Genomic DNA, 21,958 nt, shown 5'->3' with positions numbered 1-21,958 from the left:
AAAAGATTTGGAGGGGGAGGTTGGAGAGAACTATGTGGTCAGAAGCTAAAGAGATGGTCCTGGGGATTTAAAGTGGGAGAGAGTGACCTGGAACAGAGACACATTCCCAGCAGTCTCAGGAATGTGCTGATGGGTCCTGGGAGCTGAAACCAAACCTAAAGTGCTGGCTCAGATCTATAAATATCTGTGCCTCTACCACACTCCTACTGTTCTTGTGTTCTGTTCTCTGGATGGCAGTGGGAGAAGGACCCATAACAGGTTGCACCCAGCCAATCAGGCTCTTGAACACCACCAGATTGTAGGAGAGATTCAAATCTAATTTCCTTTAGGCTTAAACATGGGGAGAAACTACTCAGATGTAGATGTCCCCAAAGATCACCACAAAGCAAAAATTCATGCAACAGGACCTGATGAATAGTCTGCTCTTTTCCACAACTTGCTACTCTTCAGATGTCTTTGGAACATTGGTCCCACATTATCCCAAAGGTGCTTTTTCAAAAGGCAACTGGACTTTGTTTTTCCTTGAAGATGTTTCACTTCTGGTCCAAGAAGCTTCTTTTGTTCTGTCTGAAGGATGAGAAGTGAAACATCTTCAAGGGAAAATCAAGTCCAGTTGTCTTTTGAAAAGCATCTTTGGGACAACTATGACCCGGATGAGAATCCCCTTAGATATTCCCACATTATTTAGCTAAATGGGATTCCAGCACATATAAAAGATACCCAGATTAGGGAAGGCTGATCTTTGTGACCTTTGTGAAAAGGTCAGCTTGTCCTTTTCTTTTGCTCTTTTCCCATTTGCTCAAGTTTCTGAATTTGCCTTTCTGTGCTTGCTTCTTCATCAGAGAATCCCATTTCTTTGGCACCTTGTAAGACCCTCTCTTAATGCCTATTTTACTAAAAATAGGAATTTCTTAATCTTTGGGAACATAAACCAGGTCCTCCTAATAAGCAGCTGCTCAGGCTAGAATTCAATATCCTCAAAAGAGCCAGTCAAAAAGTCTCCCTCCCCCCAAAAAAAACCCCCCAGAAAGATCCAAACACTCCTCATCAGCAATAACACCTATATGAGCAGAGATTGACACAAAGATGAACATTAGACCAATAATCAAGAAATAAACAATACCCCAATCAAGGAACTATCAGCAAGACAAACAAACTAACAATAAATAACAGTCTAACCAAGGAATCACTAAGAACGCTCTCACCAACACTGATAAGGCAAGTCACTAGTATATAAAAATAAGAGCAAACCCCACTCCCTCCTAGCATTGATGATGTTACCTAGTTTGGTAATGAAATGTCTGCAAGAAAGCCATCAAGCTCAGAGAGTGCCATGGATCTGTCAGGACCTGGAATTTAATATCTCTTTGAAGGTGCAACTACTGCACTTTGCAAATAATCTAAGAATCTTTGATTCTGAACAATTCTAGCTACAATTTGCAATTCCCTTGCCAATGATCAGGGTTCTTAGCTAGCTCTTGGATCTCTGCTCATCACATGCAAAGCAGGATCTCTAGGGTAAAGGTTGCAAGAATTCCTAAACCAAGATATGAATGAGAGACAGGAAAGGATCAAACTTTCTGAGAAAATATCTTAAGACCCCTCACATCCTGGACATAAACTGCTTCAACTCCTCCCCTCAAGAAGCCATTGCAGGAGATTGCATGCCAAAACACAACTAGATACAAAGACAGTCCCCCCCCATGCCATCACTCTGCTAAACACCTAATTCTCACACCATTATCTTATGCCTAAGGATATTTACTCACTTGGTAGAGCTGTATTGTTATTCTTCTTCTCATCTTTCCTATTACCTTCTCCTACTGGTATGACTTATCACTTTGTATTTTATGATTTATGATTGTATCTTATGATTTACACTTTATGATTTATCACTTTGTATGCTGAAAGCTTATATATTGTATGCAGACTGAGAACTTATATTTGTATGTACATTTTTTTTAAAATTCCATTTATATCCCGCCCTTCTCCGAAGACTCAGGGCGGCTTACAAGCTTAGCAATAGCCTTCATTCTATGTATATGCCTGCTTATTAGGGCTTTCACACACACCCCAAGCGGCATTATTACAAAGTCAGCTTAATTGCCCCCAACAATCTGGGTCCTCATTTTACCTACCTCGGAAGGATGGAAGGCTGAGTCAACCTTGAGCCTGGTGGGATGCGAACCTGCACTAATTGCAGGCAGCTGGTGTTACTTAAGGAGGCATTAGCCCACTGCTCCACCAAGGCTCTGCATATTTGTATGTACACTGAGAGCTTATGGACCAGAGGCAAATTCCTTGTGTGTCCAATCACACTTGGCCAATAAAGAATTCTATTCAGTTCTGTTCTCTTCTCTTCTGTTCTGTCCCATTCTGTTCCACCCCACCCTACCCGACACTACACTACAGTTCACTCCCATTCCACTCCACTCCACTCTGAAACATTTCCCACACCCTCCCTTCTGTGGACTGAGAAAGCTTCTACACACTAGTTGTCTATTCTGCAGCTCTGGTCTCCCAGAGTCATTCCAGCATACCATTATACAATATATTTAATCATTTCTCCCTTTTGCCAGATTAAAGTGTGAAAAGTATTCTTTTATAGAGAAAATATTTTAAAATCAAGCTAACTATTCCTGCATTATCCCTTAACCATTAACAAAATCCACAATTGGTAAGACTAGAAACAATGTGGAGAAGACTCCTGCGAGTTCCTTGGACTGCAAGGCGATCAAACCGGTCAGTCCTAGAGGAGATCAACCCTGACTGCTCTTTAGAAGGCCAGATCCTGAAGCTAAAACTCAAATACTTTGGCCACCTAATGAGAAGGAAGGACTCACTGGAGAAGAGCCTAATGCTGGGAAAGATTGAGGGCAATAGAAGAAGGGGACGACAGAGAATGAGGTGGCTGGATGGAGTCACTGAAGCAGTAGGAGTGAGCTTAGATGGACTCCAGAAGATGGTAGAGGACAGGAAGGCCTGGAGGAACATTGTCCATAGGGTCGCGATGGGTCGGACACGACTTCGCAACTAACAACAACAACAAAAGAAACAATGTTGCAAGCAAAGGTAAATACTCATATTGTAGCTCAAGATGAAATGAGGGCTGATAAGCACTGATGCTGTTTCCAAGTTTGGGTAATGAAACGTCCACAAGAAAACAACCAAGCTCAGGAGCACCAAGGACTCCCCAAAGGTAAACCCAATGTTGCAAAACATTGCTGAATCAGGCCTAAATAATTGACAGCTGAGCTGAAATTAATTGAATCAAGTAAGAGTATCAAACAGGAAAAATCCTTTACACAAACTTTCTTTAAACACAAATGAATTACCCCTACTTAATCCACAGACCAAAGAAAAGTATCTGTAAGCACAAGAAAAGTTATTAAAGTATTTTCCTCACCAAAGTTACACATTCGCCAAATTAAACATCATATAAGACACATACACACTCATATTCTACACCACCACATATAAATATTTTTAAGCCTCTGTAATCCCTTTTGTAGCCACCTTTCAAGGGCAGATTTCTTGCTCTTGAAATGACCTGCCTCCCATCCACGCAGCATGTTTAGCATTCTTCTTTTGAAACTCCAGTTTGCAGTGTCTCTTGATAAAAGGTTACAATGTGGCTGCAAATCCTACCCCAAAGAATTTTATGGATTGTAGTTGTGCCTTATTTCTTTGGAAGATGATTCTTCGAATGAGAATTTGTAACAGCGAATAGTGGCTACTTCAAATAACCTGCAGTATCAGATAGTGATGGCACGCAATAGGTGTGCTTGGAAGTATTGCTTTTGTACACCTTTTGTATAATTCAAATCAAAATCATTTCCTATGAGGTCACCAAAGCTGAAGTTTATCAGTGACACAAGCATAAAGGAAATGATAATGTCAACCATCCAACTAGCGAACTCAAAATCAAGAAATCTTCAAGGCTTTCAAGTGCCATAAAAGATCAATTTTATTGAGTACACACCTCAGAACTGAAGAGGCAAAACCAGCTCTGGTTTTTCTGGCTGGGAAAACCTTGGCATCGACGTGGACTGGCAGGCCAGGCAATTGGCCGCTCTGTGGCCTTCTTTCCCACATTGGAAGTAAGCTCCTGCAGGGCAACTCATACCCTCTCTAGTGATTGGAGGAGGGCCCCTCCCCCTCTATGTGTTGGCGGGTGCTTCTCTTGTCTTGGACAGGGGTGGCTCTCTGGCACAGCCCGTCACCGATACTCCATCGGATCCAGTTCCACAGTCGTGGTCAGTTGATATCATGTTCAGAGATCATCAGAGATTCCCAGGGCAAGCAATTCTGGTACCCCTCTCTGTTTAGCCCATGTCAAAACTGGTAGACCACCAGGTGTTCTAGCCATCCTCTCAGCTTTCTGGCCAGGCTGGGAAACTCCCAAATGTACTCATCCATGGATTGGTTCCCCGGCCTTATGGAGAAGATACCAGATTCCACCCAGTGGACTTGTGTGGAATCCCTGAATCTGGAGCCCTCCTAGAAAGGTGTCAACATTTCCCAATTCCAGAGCTCCCTCACTATGGAGCATCATTAGCCATTCATCAGCTTCCCCTTCCAGATTCACAGTAATGGCATTCACATTGGCCCCTTCATTCGGGACTGCTATTCCATGCCGCTCCAGGTAGATGGTTCAGAAAATAGGCAAGTTTCTCCAGCCGTCCATCGAACATGGCTTTCAAAGGCAATGGCTTACAGTCATCGCAGACCATCAGGTAGCCAGGCAGCATTCCCACAACCTTGACAGATCGTGACTAAGTGAAAGGTGTACTTCCATTCATGCTTAATGCAAAGTAAATCCGATCAAGACCAATTAGATTGGTTTCTGACTAGAACTGTTTGAAAGTCCTATTTTACAATGATGGGCATTGCTTTTCCTAAGGATCCCCAAGCATTCTTGGCAGTAGACCAAAATGCTTTTTTTTTATTAAAAAGTTTTACAATACATTTTATCTTTAACAAACCAAAAAAAAAGAAAAAAACCCCTCCCAGCCCCCTCCCCCCCACCCTCTTCCCCCTCCCCAACCCTCCCCAACCCCTCCCTCCCTTTCCCCTCCCCCCCCCCCGCTTCCCAGAGCAAAACACAGGGTATAAAAATACAAGCAATCATGATCTAACTTACGCAAACAATCCTGAACTATTCAAACTATCAAACTTTAACTCATATAGGTAAATTCCAAACATACATATATATATCATATCAATGATTATTCCAATATAAAATAATACCTTCCAATCTGATACCCAATAAAAACAATCTCAAATAAACCAATTTATATCAATTGTCTAAAACTATTCCTCATTACAACTAAGCTTTAAATTCACATTATCCTAATGTGTTATACAACTTAAAAATACCATAGATTACTTTCCAAACTTAAGAAATTTTTATATAATCACATCATTCTTATATTCTTATATTCTATTACCTATTGCAATATTACCCATAAAAATATTACAAATTAACTTCAATCACAAAGAAAACAATTTATATCAATTTTATAAAACTATTCTTCTATCCAACTAAAAGCTTAAAATTTTTCATCCAAATAACAAATCATAACCTACAGAATATCAATAAACACTACTACAAATCTTCCCAATTAACTTTTCATAATCATCTTAGAACTAAAGCAACACAAAATAATACATAATTATTTTATAAGGGTAAAAAATATATCTCCAAATAAGCCCTTCTAGCAATTCCAATTCCCATAATCCTTATTGCATTATTGTCTCTTAGTTATGTGACTAAATCTTCAGGCTTGATTCATTCGTCCAGAAGTAGCACGCCTCTTCCAATTTCTGGCCTTCTCCAGTGATAATGAAATTTGACCCACTCCTGTATCTTTCACATCTCCCTGCGTTAACCCTTCAGCAACTTGCAGGTTCTCTCTGGAACGTTGAGACTCTCTCTCACCTTTTTTCTTGGTAGATTCCAAAGATGGTATGGGGACTGCTTTTAAAACATTACTGTAGAAATCACGTGCCTGAATCTCCGTGGTGAAACAGTACCTCGTACCTTCATAGGTCACCACCATCCCCACTGGTATTTGCCATCTAAACTTAATATCACGTCGTCTCAATTCTTGTGTCAAAAAAGCAAATTCCTTCCTTTTTCTTAAAATCTTTGCAGGGATCTCTTTTAAAATCAGAACTTTTTGCTCAGCAATTACAAAATCAATATTGTAGGAGGCCTGGATAACTTCATTTCTAATCATTCTCTTTGTAAAATAAACCACCACATCTCTGGGTAGTTTCCTTTGTCTTGCGATCCACGAATTAACACGGAAGATTTTATCTATATCTTGCATTATTTCATCTGCTGGTCGCTTCAACACCCCTTCCAAAGCCTCAGAAACCATTTTCTCCAAATTTTCCTTAGGATTTTCTTTTCTTTTTTTTTTTTAAAATTTTTATTAATTTTATTATTTAAAAACATTGGACACAGTACCAGCGAGCTGACAAACCTTTTTGTCTACAATGTTTAAATATATATATATACATGTATATATGTACATCAAAAATACACTTAAGTACACTTAGATTACAAATCGATGAAATACCACAATATTTAAAACAGTGAGCTAGTCTGTAAAACCTAATAGAGACCTTTCTTTTTATCCATCCAAAGATACAATTTGTTCCAAATTCTATAATAGTCTGATTGATCTTTATTCTTTAATTCCAAAGTTAATTTGTCCATTTCAGCGCAATCCCAAATTTTCCTAATAACCTCTTTTTGTCCTGGGATCTCATTCTTTTTCCATTTTTGCGCAAATGATATTCTAGCTGCTGTGATAATATGGATCATTAAGTATAGCACATCTTTAGGATATTTCTCTTTCGTGATTCCCAACAAGAAAAGTTCTGGACTAAACTCCAGATCTTGTTTCAATATTTCTTTCAGCCAAATCCAAATCATTCTCCAAAATTTTTGTGTTTTACTGCAAGACCACCACGTGTGGAAGTATGTGCCTATCTCTTCAGAACACTTCCAACATTTGGGAGATGCTGTTGTGTACATTTTTGCTAAGCGGGCTGGGGGAAGATGCCATCGGTAAAACATTTTAAATAAATTTTCTTTATACGATGAGGCCAGTGTTATCCTTTTATTTCTATCCCAAATTGTTTGCCAAGTATCTAGGTCGATGTTATGTCCTAAATTGTTAGCCCAGGTCAACATGGGGTCTTTCACTTGCTCTTCAAACAGCTTATATCCCAAAAGTAATTTATAAAAATTCCTTATTTGTTTAGAGTCCGGTCCCAATAATATTTTGTCCAATGCTGTTTCAGAGGTATATATCCCCCATTCATTTTTATCCTTCCTAAATCTCGATTGGATTTGTAAGTAGGCCCACCAATCGAGTTTTATACCTTGTAATTCTAGTTCATTCCTAAGTTTCAATTCCCCCTCCTCATTCAGAATATCCTTGTATGAGATTATGTTACCCAAATCAAACAGATTTGGGTAAACTATCGCTTCAAGGGTGGATAGCCAGACCGGTATTTTGGTGTAATTGTGAGATCTAATTTTTTTCCACGTATTAAGTAGCGCTTGCCTGATCCGATGTCTTTGAAAATGCGAGAAAAGACCTTGTTTCTCCGTCCATAGGAAAGCATGCCAGCCATATTGCAAATCGTGACCCTCTAAAGTTAATAGTCTTCTATTTCTCAAGATTACCCATTCTCTAATCCAGCTCAGGGCCGCGGCATGGTAATATAATTCCCAGTCTGGCAATCCAAAACCCCCATTTTCCTTCGTGTCCTGTAAATATTTCAATTTAATTCTTGGTTTTTTCCCCTGCCAAATAAAACTTAGTGATAATTTATCCAAATTTCGAAAAAATTTAGAGTCGAGTTGAATTGGGATATTCTGAAACAGAAACAGGATTTTAGGCAGAATATTCATCTTAATGACAGCGATTCTTCCCAATAATGAGAGTTTTAGGTTTCCCCATCTTTCCAGATCACCTTTTATTTGGTTCACTACATTATCATAATTATCCTTTTTGAGTGAAGTGCATCTAGCCGTAATGTTAATCCCTAGATATTTTATTTTCTTGACTATTTCTATATCCATGATTCCGGCCAGATTACCTTTTTGTTTATTGGTCATATTTTTAACAATCATCTTGGTCTTATTTCTATTTATTCGCAGTCCGGCAACCTCACCATATTTAGATAATTCTTCCAATAGCTTTGGTCCCGTCTGACATGGATCCTCCATAATAAAAACCAGATCGTCCGTGAAAGCTTGCAATTTAAAGGTTTCCTTTTTAATGGTTAATCCTTTTATCTTTGGGTCATTTCTTATTGTTCTCGTTAATACTTCAAGAGTCAATATAAAGAGCAATGGTGATAAGGGGCAGCCTTGCCGTGTTCCCTTTTGAATTTGAAACTTGCTAGATGCTTCCCCATTAATAATTATTTTTGCTTCCTGATTGTCATAAATTGCCCTAATTATATTTATAAATTTTTCACCCATATTCATAAAGCTAAGCTGTTGGCACAAAAAAGACCATTTAACATTGTCAAATGCCTTTTGGGCGTCTAAGAAAAGTAATGCCATCTGTTGTTCGCTATGTAATTCATAGTACTCCAATGTATCTAATATTATTCTAATGTTGTGCTTAGTGTGTCTCTTAGTGAGCAAACCATTCTGATCTGTGTGTATGAAATCATTCAGAAATCGTTTCAATCGTTCCGCTATAATTGATGTAAATATCTTGTAGTCCGAGTTAAGAAGTGATATGGGTCTGTAATTTTGGATTAATGTATGGTCCGTGTTATCTTTCGGGATAAGGGTTATGTTTGCCTCTAGCCAAGATTTAGGCGTCCTTGCGCCTTCTAATACTGCGTTAAATACCTCCACTAGGGGTTGAGCTAGGATATTTTGTAATTCTTTATAAATTTCTGATGGAAGACCGTCGGGTCCCGATGCTTTATTATTCTTTTGTGCATTAATAGCTTTTATCACCTCAGATAGTCGAATTTCCTCATTTAACATATTTCTGGTATCTTCTGTGACCTTGGGTAGTTTGGCTCTTTGAAAATATTCCTCCATTTTCTCCACACTTGCCTGACTATCTTCTTTGTATAAACGTTCATAAAATTCCTGGGCTATAATTATTTTTTTTTCCTCCTGGTGGAATATTCTCCCTTCCTCATCTCGTAATTCGTGAATCCAGTTTTTCCCCTTTTGTTTTCCCAATTTATATGCTAGCCACCGGCCCGGTTTATTTGCATTTATTATTTGCAAAAAAATTTTGTTTCGTGTTTCTCAATTGTTGTGCTAATTTCTCTTTGTCTAGAATGTTAAGTTTGTGTTTAATCAGATCCATAGATTGCTTGATATTCTCTTTTTGTGGATCTTGTTGGAGTGTAACTTCTAAGCTCTTATATTCCTCTTCTAATCTTTCCCGTTGTTGTCTTTTCCCCTTATTTTTATATACCATATATGCCCTCGCTACCCCTCTCATCATTGCCTTAGCTGTATCCCAATTGTTTTGTACTGAGGTGTCTATAGCTTTATTTTCCTTAAAGAAAAAACTTAGTTCTCTCTCCATCTTAGATTTGAATTCGTCTTCTTTTAAAATTGCTCTTTGAAGCGTCCATCTGGGTATTTTTTTGGAGCCTTTCCAGATAAGTTTAATAGGATGGTGATCTGCCCAAGTACCTGTCGCTATATGTACCTCGTCTATTTCTGAACTAATTTCTTTCGTCATCCATACCATGTCTATTCTAGACCATGAGCTATGTCGGTTGGAGTAATATGTATATTGTCTAGCCTTACGATTTCTTTCCCTCCAGACATCTTGGATATTTAGTTCCTCAGCCAAGTTGAGAAAAGATCTCGGTAGAGTTCTTCTCTTCTTTTTCCTAAGCGTCTTTCCCATATAATCCAAATTTGTATCTAGGATAGCATTAAAATCTCCTATTAAACAAATCTCCTCATAATCAATGCTACATATCTTATTGTGAAGTGTTTTGAAAAATTGTTCTTGGTTATGGTTTGGGGCATATATCTCTACCATCATGACCTTCCTGTGATTTATTATAACCTCGACTATCAGTATTCTACCCTCTTTATCGTTATAAATTTGTTTTGCAGTCAATTTTGGGTTTACATATAGTGCCACTCCTCTCTTTTTCTTGTGTCGGTCTAAGGAAACGAATAGGTTCCCTATTCTTGGTTGTACTAACAAATATTTTTGTTGTTCCTTTATATGGACTTCTTGTATTGCCACGATATCCAATTGTTGGTGAATAAGCCTATTAAAAAATTTCCGCCTTTTCACTGGCGAATTCAATCCATTAATATTCACAGACATAATACTACACTCACCTCCCTTCATCTTACTTATTTCTGGTTTTTGTGGATCTCGTGATTCGGGGCTCTCTCTCTTCCTTGTCTCTGGTTCCATGTTTCTCTGTTAACTCACCGGATTTGTTCCTTCTATCCTCTGTAGCTAAGATCTTCCCATCCATTGCCACACGTATTGTATCTCTTTCTCTTACCTCCCTTCCATCTTGATCTTCTAAATCTGCTTCCTCTTGGCTATGGAAGTGACGTTTATAAAAATCTTCTGCCTTCTCTATCGTGTCCAGTCTGTGCCTTCTATCCTGCCACGTAACTAGAATACCCTCTGGAGTTAGCCATCTAAAGTTTACATTTTCTCTTATTAATTTAGATGTTAAAAATTGATAGCCGCGTCTCAGATCCCTCATCCTTTTAGGTATCTGTTTAAGGATGGTGATTGGTTGGCCCCGAAATTCTAATGGTTCCTCTCTAGATCTATGCAGAAGCTCATCCCGAATTGATTTTTTAACTAACCTTACATGTACTTCTTTTGGGAGGTTGTGCCTTCTCGCATAATTAGTTTGGACCCTGTATGTTTCATCAATTTCCGCCAGCATTTCCTCCTTCCCTACACCGAGTGCCTTTGCCATCAGTTCTGCCATCATGACCAACAGATCTTCCCCTCTTTTTTCTTGAACGTTTTGGAAGCGTAGATAATGAGCAGCCTTTTCTGCTTCCAGATAAATGACTGTTGTTTCTAACTCCTTATTAGCCTGAAGGAGTGTTTCATTTAAATCATCTACTCTCTTTTCCTCTTTTTCCATTCTAGCTTCCATATCTTGAAGTCTTTGTTCATTTTTGACTAATTGTTGTTGAATCCCTTCAAATTTATCATCTATCGCTTGGATCTTCCCCTTTAATTCACCAGTGTCGTTTCTTATTTGGCCTATTTCTCTCTTCATCTCCTCGTGGTTTTTGGCCATTGCCTCGTGTAGGTTTTGCAAAAGGGCATGTAAATCTTTAAAGGAATTCGAGTTAGATCTTTCCCTTTGCAGCATATCCTCTATAGATTTCTGATTGGAGGGACTTGAGGCCATCCCCTGTCCCTGTGCTGCCGCCTTTTTGCCAGCGCTAGGCTTAGTTGCTCCCGAAATACTTGTCATGTTTCCCCAATTATAACAGCGTTTTATCAATGTGTAATACCCTGAGTCTTATATAAACCTTTTAACTCTATGACAAAAGATATATAAAACAGTTACCACCAGATACTTATTACCAACTAAGCAATTTGTATAATAGAATTCTATAGTATAAATATATTCAAAGTCACGTTCTTCTTCTTTTTTTTCCCCGTTTCCGGCGCAGAAATTGGCACCTTTTCCGTCTTCCTCTGCTGTCAAAGACCAGTAGGTGTCTCACTAAACAAACCTCCAGTTACTAAATTGCTATATCAAATGGCCGCCCGTGACAAGTAGAGTAGAATTTCAAAAGTTTCAAAAGTTCACAAATTCAAGATTTACCAGAATAGACCAGACTAGACCAAGCTGATCGCTTTCCACGCCCGACAATCCAGAGTTCAGTCTCTAAAGCTCCAAAGCTCAGACTTTGACCTGTTGTAGCTTATCTCCAGCTAAAATACAGTCATATAGTCTTCGGCTTTCTTTCCCTTGCTGTTTTTGCCAAACGCCTCCCTCAAGACTTCTATCGCCGCTTATTCCCTCTCCATGAGGCTCCCACTTCGAACCAGTACCTCTTTCACAAGCGCTTCCTATTTAATATTCGGATACACTCTCCGTCAGCTCCGCTCTACCGTTGTCCCGCTGCTTACGTGCTAGCTCCGTCCCTCTGTCAGATCTTCATGTCGGCCATTACTGGCCTCCTTCTCCCCGGTTCGCTCGCATCAGACTTTCTCCGGATCTTCAACACGAACCGCCGCTCATGAAGGTTCTCCGGGCTGCCTGCAACTTCGGATGTCCCTACAGGACCTCCTGAAGCTCCGAAAAGCCCCCGCGAGCACTGGGTGAGAGGTTGTGCGTGGAGAGAACTCCGTTCACACAGCCGCCCGCTCTGACAGTTGGCTCCGCCCCCTTAGGATTTTCTATTAGGCCTCTGATTCTTAAAGCAAACTCCATCTGAGAATACTGTGTCGAAATCAAGTCATAGTCCATTTTCTCTATTACATTTTCAGTTTCTGTCATTTTGGCTTCCAATCTAATATCATTTTGAGCAAGATCTTCCACTTTTTCATCCAAAATCTCAATACTTTTAACCACGCTTTCTATTGTAGATGTGATGTCTGCTCTCATTTCTTTTAATTTCTCTGTAAACTTCTCCTCCAACTTTTTCTCCATTATCTCAACAAATTGCTGCATTTGCTTTTCCATAGTCTCTTGCAACAGATTCTGCAAATCTTTTGCTGTAAAAGCTGATACCGATTCAGATGCAGAGGACAATGAAGTTTTCACTGAAGACTGCTGCCTGAGGGCAGGAACTTTAGAAGATATAGCCGCCATTTTCATCCTCTATTGCTAACTACGCACTTTCACATGCAGATTCAGCAAAGTCCATTGAGTTAAAGATCAATACATCATCTTCACCAAAATCTCCTGCATCGCTCTGCCTGCGTCCTCGTTCTCAAAAGCTCTTCCTTGCTAGCAGGGATGGTTGCAAACGCCCTGTTCTGCTCCAAAAAACCCGGAGCAGAGGCGCCTCGCAATCCGGAGCATGCCCAGGCTTCGGGGGGGCTCAATCCTTCCGCCGCCAAAACTCTAAGTTCTGGCGGCCCTGGAGAGCTTTACCCCTACCTGGACGCTCACCCCTTCCTCTTCTTCCGAGGTGGGGGCTTCCGAGCCGCTGAACAGCTGATTGGCGCTGTTTTCGGCAGCTCTACAGAGCCGCGAGGCTGACAGCCAAGAAATGGCTGCCTCCAGCGTCGCCTTGCCATCCGAAAGCCCCAAAATGCTTTTTTTATTAGCATTATGGACGCCCCTGATTTAAAGGTAGACCCACACAGCTTGCTGAAATAAAACAAAACCTCAAGAATGCCTCAAGAATTTTTTTTCTCAGTGTTACCAATCAAACTACACTGAGGAGCTGATCTAGCTTTCCCACGTTAACAATAATAAAATGGAATAATTATTGGGAAAATAAAGGAGGATACAAATGAAAGATCATCATGCCTATCTCACTAGCCTGTGTTTCTCAGACCTAGCAGATTTAAGTTGTGTGGAATTCCCAGAATGGCTGGCTGGGAATTCTGGGAGTTGAAGTCCACACATCTTAAACCTTCTGAGATAGAGAAGCACTGCTCTAGCCCTTTCTGATTATTACATTTCAAGAGTAGAGTGATTATCCAGTAATAATTCCCCTTGGGAAGCTTCACAAGAGAAATATGTTCTCTGATAACCAGTATAGCCCTGTGTTAAGCTATACAGCAACATAACTTTCAGTGCTGCCATATTTAAAAAAACATTAATCCATAAAGTTTGGTGAAGAAAAGAAAAAATATGAAGACGATTTATCCAACTGATTTTTAAAAACAGTTTTAGGAGAAGAATTACTCAAATTAGAGTGGCAAGTGTTATTTTAGAAGCATCAAACAGCCTGTGCATTTCTATTTTCCAATCCAAAAGCTTTCTCCCAGCTTTAGCAAATTGTTAAAAAATAGTGAAAAGTGGTAATGGTAATGGTAAAAAAATCAGCAGCTATATTACCAGACATTCTGAGGCAGGAAACTTGTAAATACTGTAGATTTATCATACAGAACACATTTTTAAAAAAATAAAATAAAATAGGCAAGTACAAAACGTAAGGAAGAACACATCTGAAAAATGCTTGCTGGCTTTATCTATAGCTTTTCTGTATTATAACCTTGTACTTCCCTCAACCACTGATTGGTTCAAAGTTGGGAAAGGGGTCCGGCAAGGCTGTAAACTGTCACCCTGCCTGTTTAACTTATATGCAGAGCACATCATGAGAAAGGCAGGGCTAGATGAATCAAAAGTTGGAATTAAGATTGCCGGGAGAAATATCAACAACCTAAGATATGCAGATGATACCACTCTAATGGCAGAAAGTGAAGAGGAACTAAAGAGCCTCTTGTTGCGAGTGAAGAAGGAGAGTGCAAAAGTTGGGTTGAAACTAAACATTAAGAAAACCAAGATCATGGCATCCAGCCCTCTCAATTCCTGGCAAATAGATGGGGAAGAAATGGAGGTAGTGACAGATTTTATTTTCCTGGGCTCCAAGATCACTGCAGATGGGGACTGTAGCCAAGAAATTAAAAGACGCTTGCTCCTGGGGAGGAAAGCCATGGCAAATCTAGACAGCACACTAAAAAGCAGAGACATCACCCTGCCAACAAAAGTGTGTATAGTCAAGGCTATGGTCTTCCCAGTTGCAATATATGGCTGTGAAAGTTGGACCATAAGAAAGGCTGAGCGCCAAAGAATTGAAGCCTTTGAGCTATGGTGCTGGAGAAGACTCCTGCGAGTCCCTTGGACTGCAAGGTGATCAAACTGGTCAATCTTAGAGGAGATCAACCCTGACTGCTCATTAGAAGGTCAGATCCTGAAGTTGAAACTCAAATACTTTGGCCACCTAATGAGAAGGAAGGACTCACTGGAGAAGAGCCTAATGCTGGGAAAGATTGAGGGCAAGAGAAGAAGGGGACGACAGAGAATGAGGTGGCTGGATGGAGTCACTGAAGCAGTAAGTGTAAGCCTAAATGGACTCCAGAAGATGGTAGAGGACAGGAAGGCCTGGAGGAATGTTGTCCATGGTGTTGCGATGAGTTGGAAATGACTTTGCAGCTAACAACAACAACTTCCCTCAAAAGAGGTCCAGCAAATGGTTGCACACTTAAATGCTATTAGAAGTGAATTGTAAAGTCAGAAAAATTACTACGAGGGCTATAACAATTGGAATCTCTTATAATTCTTTGCTGCCATCTAGTGACCAATAGATTCTTACACCCCAAATATGGATAGTAATTATAAATTCATGCACACATACAGGTAGTGCTTTCTTAATGACTGGGCTGAAAAAATAACTTTAAAATCGGTTCTTGCATTTATGACCATTGCAACACCCCTGCAACCATGTGATTGAGATTCAGGTGTTTCAAAAGTGGAGGACATTTACGACTGCTACAATATCCTGCAGTTCACAAAAATAACAAATGGAGAGAAAATGAAATTGACATACAGTCCATTCCTATTGTCTGCGATATTTTATTGTCCAATCAATGGCATCCCTTCCCCCCTGAACACACATCCCAAATTCCCCCAGGCACACATCCAAATTCATACAACAACCTGTAATGCTAAGTTTTAAAGTACACCAATAGAATTGCAGTTAATCATTTTAACTGAATTTCTCTAGGAAATAAAGCTACCTGCAGGTAGAAAAATAGCATATAAAGAATAATTTATTAAAATATAGTTCCCCCACTTCTCTTAAAAATTGCAATATAGACTGTTTAAAAATATGATTCCTCCCTTGCCGTACAAAACTCTCGCCTGAGTGTATAGACTCCGTATTATATTTCTTAGGCTGGTTGCAGCAGTTATGATCCAAGGACAAAACTACACAATATATCAAATATTTACTATGTCGCTGTTTGTTTTTTAAACTACAGTAGGACAAGCAGCCTATTGTTTGGGTGGTAAAAAATACATACAGCTGGGGAGAGTGGGGGGGTGAGAGTGAGAGTGAGTGAGAGAGAGAGAATGGGAGGGAGACCAAATGAGTGTCCATGGCTAAGGGCAGACTAGAATCTGCTGTAGTTCTCGTGGCCCTGTCAGGTCCAGCACTTTAACCACAATACAGAGTTGTATTTGGGCAATAAAAAAGACTGAAAAATCTGCCCCACCATTCCTGTTGCATAGCTGCTTGGAATATTGGCAATTTCTCCATTCTAGGCCCCCTCCCTCCTCCCAGTCACATGATGCTGAGCAGCATGTATTCATCCCTCTCACTATCCATGCCTTCCAGATGATCCATTCCAAAAAAAAGGCCACTCCTGGTACAACAGATGTAAGACATTATCACCTAACAATTAGCTAGATCTTGACTGGTAATCAATCTGTGCTCTGCAATTGAGAGCAGAGAGAGGATAAGGCTCCTGGGTGAGTGCAAATGGGGTATTAAGAAAAAGTCTCTGGCATAACAAATGAATGGACATCACAGAATCTACATGGTCAGATAGATAATAATGTCATTAACACATTGATTATAAGAGAAATGAAGATATTGGGTCATCTGGTATGTTTAATCTATAGACTTCCTAGTCAAATGCATGGAGCATTGGGCCTCAACTAAAGCCTCCAGAGTTGAGGGCTGTGCTGGTACAGTTCTGTTTGGCAGATATACTTACTCCCTCTTGACCAGTAAAGGGTGATGATTATATGTGCAACTAGACAACCATCTGTGACCCTTAGGTCATCCTTTCAGAAATATTTCCTTATCAGATTCTTTATTACCTTCAACAGTGACAAAGATTCTAATGTATTGCCTTCACTGTAAAGACTGGGATATATTCAGGGATGTGTCTGCCTTGAAAATAGCAGATGTTGACCTGTACAGCACAGTCAAACATCAGCATAGGATATGTTTCATAATATGTTGTATTATATCATTAACTATTTTATGATAATATTTGGATCATTTTTTTTAAATTTGCCAAATTTTAATCCCACAGGAATCATAGGTTCCAGATTCTGTAAGTTAGCCCATTTCAGGTACCTTGGTTCAAAATGTTTTGCCCTGTGGTGCATTGTTTCACCTAGTTAACAATTACAGGAACAAGAGTTTTAGTAGTAGGTAAACAAGAAAAATCATGCCGGTTGGATTATAGTTTCAGAGATATTTCCTTACCAGATTTCTAAATGCCTTCAATAATGACAGAACTTCTAGTGTACAATGTTCCCTGGAAAATCTGTGATATATTCAGAGATATATCTGCCTTGAAAATAGCCCATGTTGAAATGTTGAACTGTAGGACATAGTGAAATATGTGCACAGGATATTTATTTATTTATTTATTTATTTATTTATTTATTTATTTATTTATTTATTTATTTATTTATTTATTTATTTATTTATTTATTTATTTATTTATTTATTACTTTATTACTTTATTTATAACTTTTATATAGCCACCCATCTTTCAACCAACCCTAGATAGCTCTCAATCAGGAATTAAAAGATATATAAAATCATTTAAAGACTTTAAAACACAACCAATTAAAACATTAAACATTAAAAGAACCAAAACATGGGGTCAATCCATGATAAAATGCCACCATTTAATCTTCTCTCAAGAAATGTTTTATGACATTATATATCACATCATAAACTGCTTCATAATAATGTTTATGTCATGACATGTTTTATAAAATTTGTCACATTTCAGTTTCTTGGGAGCCAAGGGTCCTTGATTCTGGACATATTCTGTAAGTTAGCCCATTTAAGGCACCTTGGTTCTATATATAGGTAGATAATATCATTTCCCCCCTCATATTTAAATGTATCTGTAGTCTTGGAATCCTCCAAAGATGAGTAAGTTGGGGGGGGGGGATTACTTTGCTTAAGATCTTCCTTTCCCTGACCTGTTTCAGCTGGAATAGAAAGAATTCCAAATGCAAAGTTCTGCATGCTTTCCCTAACTTGTCAGGGGAAAAAAACTCTGATCCCTGTTTCAGAGCAAGCATTCAGAAGTGAGATGAATAAAGATTTTAGAGTAAGAACTCAATCCTGTATTATGGGAAGCTGAAGCCTTTCCCTCCAGATTTTGACACACATTTGCCCTGAGCAAATAACCAAGATTTTTTGTAGGACAGGATAGTTTACTGAGAACATTTCCTCTCTATATTGTTCATAGATTTCCTAAAACATCAGCTCTGTTGTTAACCCTTCATCCTACATACTTTTTAAAGAAACTTTTTATGTAGGAGAGGAGAACAGGGGATCAGCTTACCCTGATAAACCTGCTAATAATAGCAGGGTAAAGGTAAAAGTAAAGGTTCCTCTGCACATGCGTGCTAGTTGTTTCCAACTCTAGGGGCCGGTGCTCATCTCTATTTCAAAGCTGAAGAGCCAGCGCTTGTCCGAGGACGTCTCCGTGGTCATGTGGCCAGCATGACTAGACGCCAAAGGCGCACAGAACGCTGTTACCTTCCCACTGTAGTGGTCCCTATTTTTCTACTTGCATTTTTACATGCTTTCAAACTGCTAGGTTGGCAGAAGCTGGGACGAGTAACAGGCGCTCACTCTTTTACGCGGCACTCAGGATTCGACCCGCCAAACTTCCGACCTTCTGATCGACAAGCTCAGCGTCCTAACCCACTGAGCCACCGTGTCCCTTCAATACCAGGGTAGATGCATGTTAATACTAGCTGGTGGATACTCTTCTTGGGGATGTCAGTCACTTTTGAGTTGTGTATTTGAAGAACCTCCCACTTCAAGGTTGGGGTTTAAAACTGCAGAATTTGAAGAAAGGAAACTAAGAACTTCCCAGCTGACATTGCAAAGGGAATGTATCAGAAATCAAAGTGAACTGGACACCTGTTTACAGCTTTCAAAATTATGAGGAACTGTGTTTTATTTCTACTGAAATTATACAGCAGTCATTTCTTGTTTGCACATCTATTCATTTAAATAGGTATGTATGCATAAGGTCAGTGCTTGAGTAGGAAGAAGAAAGATGAAAGAAGAGGAGGAGGAGAAAAAGGATGAAACAGAAGGAAAAAGAGGACAAGAAAAGGAAGGAAGGAAAGAAGGAAAAGGAAAGAAAGAAAGAAAGAAAGAAAGAAAGAAAGAAAGAAAGAAAGAAAGAAAGATAGATAGATAGATAGATAGATAGATAGATAGATAGATAGATAGATAGATAGATAGATAGATAGATAGATAGATAGAAATATCAGGTAAAGCAAGCAAGGTGTTGGCCGAGGAAGTTCACATATCTTACAATTGACAGGTTAAGAAATATTGTAATTTATTAAATAAATAAATTAAAGTCCAACCCTTGCTATAAAGCTTTTACTGTCCTCCTTTTCCATTTGCAATAACAATGTGATGTGCTGCAAATACCTTCCACCCTCAAAGGAATTAAAAATGACAGCAAAAAAGAGAGAAAACCTCCAAAATGAACCAGCTCACCTCAGTTCTCCACCCACTAATAGCTCAGCGCTCCATATCCAATTAAAGGAAATTACAGGATTTGATTGTTTAAAATGCAGGGTGGGGGTGGGGGGTGGGGGGTAAACCCTTCCAGACCATACCTAATGCTCCTTTCCTCCTCCTGTTATGAATATGAAAATTGAGTTACCAGATGACGTATGAACTGGATAACATTGAGAGGACACTAGAGTGGATTGCATTGTGAACATCTCAGTGCACACACCCTGACAAACACACAGACCCACCAATAATCCTCTAGGCAGATAACTGTTGAAAATCTAGCTCTTGGGGAACTTCATTTTACCCACTGGGTGGTGCTTATCCAGTTCAACAAGTTCCTGCAAAGGGTGCGGTGCTGCTACCAAGAGGCTGGATTTTGACTGTTCTTCCTGCTTGTTTTCTCACTTACGCACAGTAGATTAGACAGTAGGCACTGTGGTTTGGGACTTCTGCTCCAACCACTCTGTGGCCGTGACTGATTGCTCTGCTCCATGGCCACTTCCGACCAGAAGGATCAGGTACTGGGTCTTCAATCAGATGTTTGCTGTGTGGTGGGCTACCTAAACCCCTGGAAGCTGACAGTTTCTTGAGACATTTCATAACTGTGATTTATTTCCAGGCATGGATCCCCAAATATTTCAAGAAAAAAGTCTGCACAACTTTCATTGAGCAACCTAGTGATACAGGGTGAGTTAAGCTTGATTTTTTTTCTACCCTTGGAGATATATGTAAGCAGGCACTTCTATCTTCCTCTGTGGCTCATTTACAGTTTAGCGTTTGTAGTTCATCTCTCAAATCTGCACTATGATCCCCATGTGAGACTTAAGCTTCACTCACGCTAACTCTGGGCAGAACATTTTGGCTCAATGTATGCAGGGCATCCTCTGTGCCATGCTTTATTCCAGCAATTTCCTCTTTCTCAGCATCGGTTTAGTCATCTTTGCAACTTAAGCATTGCCTCAGGATCTGGCTAGTGGGTTGGGAGAGAATGTTACGGTAGCTGCTATTTTCCTGGCCATCCCTCTATTTTGGAAGGCAGAGTTGTGTGTGGCCTGCATCTTTGTATTGGCTTCCCAAATAATCAGATGATGTGGAGAATTATTTTTGTTGATACAGAAACCAGATGCAAATTAAACACCACCAATTTTTATGTGGAATGGCATCTTGTCATTTTTTTTATTGAAAAGTTTTACAATACATTTTTTCAAAAAGACAAAACCCCTCCCAACCCCCTCCCCTCTCCCCAACCCTCCCCAACACCTCCCTCCCTTCCCCCTCCCCCCTCCCCGACTTCCCAGAGCTCAATACAGGGTAGTTATTTTATAAGAGTTAAAGTGCGATAGATTTAATATTTTATTGTTGTTTGCATAAGGTAGACTATGATTGCTTGTATTTTTATACCCGGCATCTTGTCATCTTCTCTTTTGATAATAAAATTCTATTTCTAAACAAGCCCTCCACACAAATTCCCTCTGCTTTGCTCTCTCTTTGTTCTTTCTCCTACACAGTCTCCACTCTCCCATGAATTCAATTCCCAGTATCTTTTTTTTTTGGTTCATCCACGACTCTATATCACTTCTCTCCTTGTTCTGCTGCTTTAACTCTATCCGTTCTCTTTTTAAAGTTGTTGAATTACATTTCAAAATGCATGAACGCCTCTGAAAGATAGTAGTAATGTTCAAAAGTATTTGTATTTGGCAACAATTATCCTATCCCATAAACACCGTTATATTGCATAGCTCCCAAAATATGTATTTTGTGTGCTGTCATTTCTTTTACTGTTCCTATGCCAAATATCACTTTCTGAGCATGGTCACCTCGAGTCTTCATTTTCTGAAGTTAAGTATACCTTGTTCCTTCAAATTTCCAAATGCCCCAAATTCTTTGTCCTTCCTGAATCTCTTTCAGTTTGCTTATATCAAGAATGAGGGATCTGTTGACCTTCACAAATTCTTGACTCCAAGTTCCTTCAGTCCCAGCCATTTTGGCCAGTAGCCAGAGATGATAGGAACTAAAGCCAAACATCTACAGAGCCATTGATTTGTTCTATATCCTTCTTCAGGCCACAGTCAAAGTTGAACACACTACGCCTAGTACAAAATAACTGACTCAGTGCAGATTGATTAACTAGTGCATTTGTTCCAGAACTTTTGCTTTATATATATTCCCCCCCCCGACTGTTGCTAGGAGTTACCTATATCTGAACATTACTGAATTACTGAGCAAACTGGGAAACCAGTTTGATATAGTAATTAAGACATTAGATTAGAAATCAGGAGATCATGAGTTTTAGTCCTATTTTTGGCCCAAAGCCAGCTGTCTAAGCTTGGGCCAATCACTCTTTCTCAGCCTTAATAAGGAGGCAATGGCAAACCAGTTCCAAAATCTTGCCAATAAAATTGCATTGACTGTTCTGTACAGTCATCAGGAGTCAACATTGACCCAAAGGAATAC

This window comes from Vipera berus (genome assembly GCF_964194415.1).
Source record: "Vipera berus genome assembly, chromosome: Z".
NCBI lineage: Eukaryota > Metazoa > Chordata > Lepidosauria > Squamata > Viperidae > Vipera > Vipera berus.
This window is presented reverse-complemented; position numbering follows the sequence as displayed.